Raw genomic sequence first — 6,326 nt, 5'->3', positions numbered from 1 at the left:
CGTTCAGTGAACTGCAGCATTAGAGACTGAGACCCTGATCAACTCTATTCTTTGTGTAGAAGTTGTAAATATCTTTGCAGTGATTTACTGTTAACGAACATCTCGACACCGTTCACGCTGCTGAGAGACGGCTAGATGAATATGTGCGGCTCTTTCCTCTCAATAACACAATAAACAGAACACAAATGAGAAAACAGAAGTTCAGAAAGCATCTGATCATAGAGATGTGTGAGATTCACCGTCGACAGATGAGCTCATTAAAATCACACTGTTATGATAGTTTTATTATAAAGTATATTTGAGACTATAGACTATATAGATCCAGCTATGTGAGACTCAGGGCTCTATCTCGCACCCAGCGCTCTTGACTTTGTACAGCGACGCATGTATCATTCCTATTTTGCACCCGACGCACAGCGGACTTTTCCCTCCACAGACGCACGTCTGTAAATTAGGGAATGAACTTGCGCTCCCGGGGGCGGTTCAGGGAAAAGAGGAGGCGTGTTCCGGCGCAAACGTTCCCTGGTGCTATTTTGCAGTTTCAGAAAACAATTCCTCCACTGACCAGGAGAAACCTCGTCTAAAGTCAGCGGCGCGTTCAGATGCTATTTTAAGGGCACATGCTTGGCCATAATGTAGAGTGTGCACAACACACACACACTTTGTTTCTCTACTCTACACACAGATGCAGCAGTTCACATTTTTAGAAAACCATACATTATTACAAGGACAAATATTCCACACGAGGGAAATCATTGATGTGTCCATGAAGAAGTGAAGAATAGCCATAAATCTAGCTTACACATTTACCCAAATTATCATACGCCTGTTTAACCGAAGCTAATCTGGGTGTGTTTCTCCATCCCCAATGTCACTTCTCTGTGTTTTACGGCCCTGACGAGAACGCCGGTCTCCTCGGCTGTGAACCGCTCCTGGCAAATCCGCCGTTATAATAGCAATCCGCCATGGAACAAGCGCGCCTGCTCTTAAAGGGAATGTGAGATGTCGCTCTGATTGGTTTATTTCACGTCATGCCCAAACCACACCTATGAGTAATGAAGCGACTTCAGACCAACACATTTTAGATTTGCGTCGAGACCCGCCCACAAAGATACTTGCGTTTCGCACTTGATACTTGTGTTTCAGATCTTCAAAATAGGGCCCAATGTTTCTTTTCATGACACATTAACATTACAGTACAGAATGTCTCTTATCCTGAACATTGTATAAGCATTCGTATCATTGAACATAAGCACGTAAGCGTCACATCCTTATAATTTTCCCGGCAAAAACGTCCCGAATTGTTCACATAAACATCAGTCTAGGCTTAGGGAGTCAGGGAAAAACATAGTCAATAAAAAAAGTGATAAACATGAAAATGAAAAAGTTACCTCACCATTTGCGGTGTAAACCTGTAAAGGGTAAAACATTTAATTTTATGTAATTTTCCAGTAAAATTGGAAATAAATAATTTAATTTACGATGAAAAATTGTTAAAGGACATTCCCATGCATGACAGATCAAATATGACAATATTTCATTTGTTTCTTATTTTTGTTATTAGTAATGTACTGATAACTCTTTAGACTGTTTAGTTTTGCATTTGATGTATTTATTTAATGTTTATTGCATTATTTGTAACCCTGGTGGTGTTTTGACCCTGTGCAGCTTCCGTATGTTAGTACTGGCCGTGTTTTATGGACAAACACGGTTCATCGTGCCTTTCTGTTTTATCTGTATTATTATTGTGCTTATCAGTGCATTTTACATGTTTGGTAACATTACATCACTTAAAGAAATATAGTTGTAAAATATGCAGACACCAATATGCCTGAAATATTGTCACTGTATCTTTTACTGTGGATTTCCGGCAGACTCAGTTTCTGTATTATTCCCCATAATTTCAACAGGATATTTATTACTGAGGGATTAATGACGTCATATTATTCACAACCTTCACCTCTAACTGCAGTGTGTGTGTGTGTGTGTGTGTGTGTGTGTGTGTGTGTGTGTGTTCACCTAGACCAGACAGAGTGACTTCATCACACACTCCATCACGTCACACGTGTTGTCATGATAATTACACTAGTGTGTGTTAATGGAGGAATCAAGGCCATGAGAGAATGCCTGTGAACAAGACCAACAACCGATTAGAACGGAAACACAACAACAAACTCTTTATGAGAATAAAGGCCGATATCTATATGTGCGGATCACAACACACTGTTCTTCAGCTTTACCCTGTCTGAGGAGAACTAATGCCATAAAACACGAGACATGAAAACAGCACTGGAGAGAAACACTGTGACTCACATCATGTTGAACATGTAGAGAAAACATACACACTCACACACACACACACACACACACACACACACACACACACACACACACACACACTCACACACACACACACACACACACACACACACACACACACACTCACACACACACAAACTCACTCACTCACTCACACACACACACACACACACACACACACACACACACACACACACTCTCTCACACACACACACACACACACAAATACACACACACTCACACTCAAACACGCACACACACTCACGCTCAAACTCACACACACTCAAACTCACACACTCTCTCTCACACACACACACACTCAAACTCACACACTCTCACACACACACTCAAACTCACACACTCTCTCACACACACACTCAAACTCACACTCAAACTCACACTCAAACTTTGAGGTAAAATATTTTTTGAAAGTACTTTTTTTTGTTTTTACTATTTAACAGCACATTTGCATGTTCACGCACCTCTGATGTTGGTTAATGGTCACATGACATGCAGCAAAACAAATAAAATATTTAATCCATTTTTAGTGTGTTATTTTGATTTTTTGATAATCGATCATTGTACATTTTTTTTTATGAATTAATAAATTAGCAGCTTTTCATCAACTCAAAACCCCAATCTATAGTATTTATACAGTAGTTAGCTTTTTTTAAACAATAGACGTCTATGGTGTGTGTCCTTTTAGATGTCTTGCAAAAACATTCAGACTATTTTATTAAGTTTTTAAAAAAAATTTTTTTTACACATATTTAAAATAAAATTTTATTTGATGGAAAATTATGCCTAATCCCTAAAAATTATAATTTGAATGCATAATTTTAATATGGATGAGTTAGACTCACGGTATATCAGTAACAGGGACTCCACTGGGGGAACGGGAACGGGAACGGGAACGGGACGCTGACCAGCAGCGGTCACAGGGAACAAGACTTGACAAGGAACAAGGCAAACATGACAGGATCAGGACTAGAACAGGGAATCACATGACAAAACAGTGACATGAAACATGAACCAAAACCCAAAGCAAACCGTGAAAAAGCTGGACGATGACATCACGGTTTTCTCCAGAGCGGCTGTATATATATATATATATATATAAATGAACTAAATTAATAACTTTTTTACAACAGAAATGAAACCTCACTGAACTGACTTAAGATGGACTGTGATGCTATTTTCTTCTGGAAACAAACTTTGTTGCATTATTTTCCTGTTATCTCTGTAAAGCTGCTTTGAAACACTCTATAAAAAGCGCTATATATAAATGTGACTTGATTGGACTTGACTAATGCTGACTGCATTTAAAAAAAATGCAATTATGCACTGCTAAACAACTCTAATTTGTGGTTTAAAAACTGATTCAGATCTGATTTCTGGAAATATGGTTCAGTCCGAACAGTCAAATGGGATTCTGTATCTTTTCTTTCCTTAGTGACGTTACTCTTGGTTATCTTGACGTCGTGCTGTAACTGATGGACAGGCAAACTAAACATTATTCACACACCAGATATCTTTTTTTAGATTTTTTTACTAGTGTGTGCAGAACACTAAAGTTCATTTATATAAGTGAGGAGAGCAAAATAAAGTAAACTGTGATATTATACCCAAAATTTATTGTGTTTTCTTTAATTGCTAATGCTCTTTTTACACACAGACTGAACACAATGAAGCATTTCTTGGTGATTGGTTGAGCTAAACTGGTATTATCTAATAGTGTAGTTAAATTTAACAGCTGACAGATATTCAACATAATTCATGTGTGAGACAGTCTAACAGAAGGACGGACAAAACCAGTCAAATATCAACTGAGTTCTGCTCATATTTTATTACCATTCTCTAAACTATAGTGAATAAACTGAGATAATGTGAGAAATGTTGAAGGTGTCTGAATACATGTTGGTTTGACTGTATATAAATCAGATCTTGACATCGTCGTCTGATTACTTCACCTGCAAAATTAAAGTTTGTACAGTGAAATCAGAACTATGTGCATAATCAGCAAACATGTAAATGTTTAGTGCAAAGATCTCTCTCTCTCTCTCTCTCTCTCTCTCTCTCTCGTTTCTCTCTCTCTCTCTCTCTCTCTCGTTTCTCTCTCTCTCTCTCTCTCCCTCTCTCTCTCTCGTTTCCCTCTCTCTCTCTCGTTTCTCCCTCTCTCTCTCTCGTTTCTCTCTCTCTCTCTCCCTCTCTCTCTCTCGTTTCTCTCTCTCTCTCTCTCTCCCTCTCTCTCTCTCGTTTCTCTCTCTCTCTCTCTCTCCCTCTCTCTCTCTCTCTCTCTCGTTTCTCTCCCTCTCTCTCGCTCTCATTTCTCTCTCCCTCTCTCTCCCTCTCTCTCTCTCTCTCTCTCCTTCCTTCTCTCTCTCCCTCTCTCTCTCTCTCTCTCTCTCTCCCTCTCTCTCGCTCTCATTTCTCTCTCCCTCTCTCCCTCTCTCTCCCTCTCTCTCTCTCTCTCTCCCTCCCTCTCTCTCTCTCTCTCTCTCCCTCTCTCCCTCTCTCTCTCTCTCTCTCCTGTCGAACAGGTGTCTGTCTGTCTCTACATCGGCGTGATTGAAGAAACCCTGAAAATCTTCCTCTTACAGCCTCTCCTGTCCTCGCCTGCCAACATAATGACATCCAGCATTCAGCCCCTGCGTCTGAGATGTGCTGATCACAGCTGTGCTGCTTCTTCCAGCTGAGGAACGATACAACAACAACAAAACATCACAAGCCCAATAAACGACATGCATGGGGGCCAAATTAGCCGTGCCTTTATGCAAATGAAAGCTGTTGACAAGGAGACCCGCCACGCTTCACTCCAGCCCTGCTCATAAAACACGCCAGGATACGTTTATAAATGACGTGCAAAAGAAACGGGAGATTTTCCTCTTCCCTGAGGTGATCTAGGACTGAAAGAAAATGAAATAATCAGTGAGAAGCATCTGTTGAACAGCAAGCACACAAGTGTCAGAATATGAGGATGTGTAATGTCGAGTAGTGCTGATTAACACCGGGTTCAGCACCGCGGACAGCGACACGCTGCAGTGTAATTGCATTCTCCAGTCTGAACAGTCAGATGGGATTTCAAGCAGCTTTTCTTTCTTTGCTTCCCATTCATAGTGACAGTTACTCTTCGTTCTCTTGATGTCGTGCTGTAATTGATGTAGATAAATCAGATAGTGACATCATCGTCTCATTACGTTACGTGCAAAATTAAAGTTTGGACAGTCAAATCAGAGCTGATTAATGGCACATCGCGCGCACAGAGTTCAGCACCACGGACAGCGACACGCCGCAATCTCTAATGTAATGATGCCAGTCATGTATTGGATTGGGTTCATCTTTAAAAGTCAAGCAATACAAATTGATTACATTGAATTATTTAATAACAGAAAGTATTTTTATGTATACTTGCATATACAGAGATTTTAGATGTAGAGGAACAGTGAGTCTAGAAAGGGGTGTTTTTTTGCAATTTTTTTTTTTACAATACTGATTGTTTCAAAATCAGCAAATTAACTTGAAAAATACCATGATAATATCAAAGTATCCTTTTTTGTAATACAAAATGTATGTTGCCAAGTATGAATTATTTTTATCAACCTGTACTATACTGTAAATGAGCAATGCATACAACGTGTAAAATGTCAAATAAAACCAATTATATGAGCTGAAACATGCAGATGTGTTATTTTTATCCTTAACGTGATAGAAAATAGCAGTAACTATTTGTTCAGGCATTTTTATTTTAGATATTGAACATTTCAGTACGAATGATTAAATTGTAGCTATTTTAGTGATGCCAGTTAAAGGGTTAAAGCTGCTAAGCAGCGTCACAACGTGTTGCTTTTATGCAAATTCGAGCTCTAAAAACCCTTCTAAACGCCGTACAAATGTTTGACCTCTCGCCCCGCCCCGCACGAGCGCCTACACTCACGCCGCCCTGTGATTGGCTGGCCCGCGCTGATTATGCAAATGAACCGCGGGTCTGTTCAAAAGGCGCGAGCTGA

This window comes from Squalius cephalus (genome assembly GCF_949319135.1).
Source record: "Squalius cephalus genome assembly, chromosome: 6".
Classification (NCBI taxonomy): Eukaryota; Metazoa; Chordata; class Actinopteri; order Cypriniformes; family Leuciscidae; genus Squalius; species Squalius cephalus.
Note: the sequence above shows the minus strand (reverse complement) of the source record.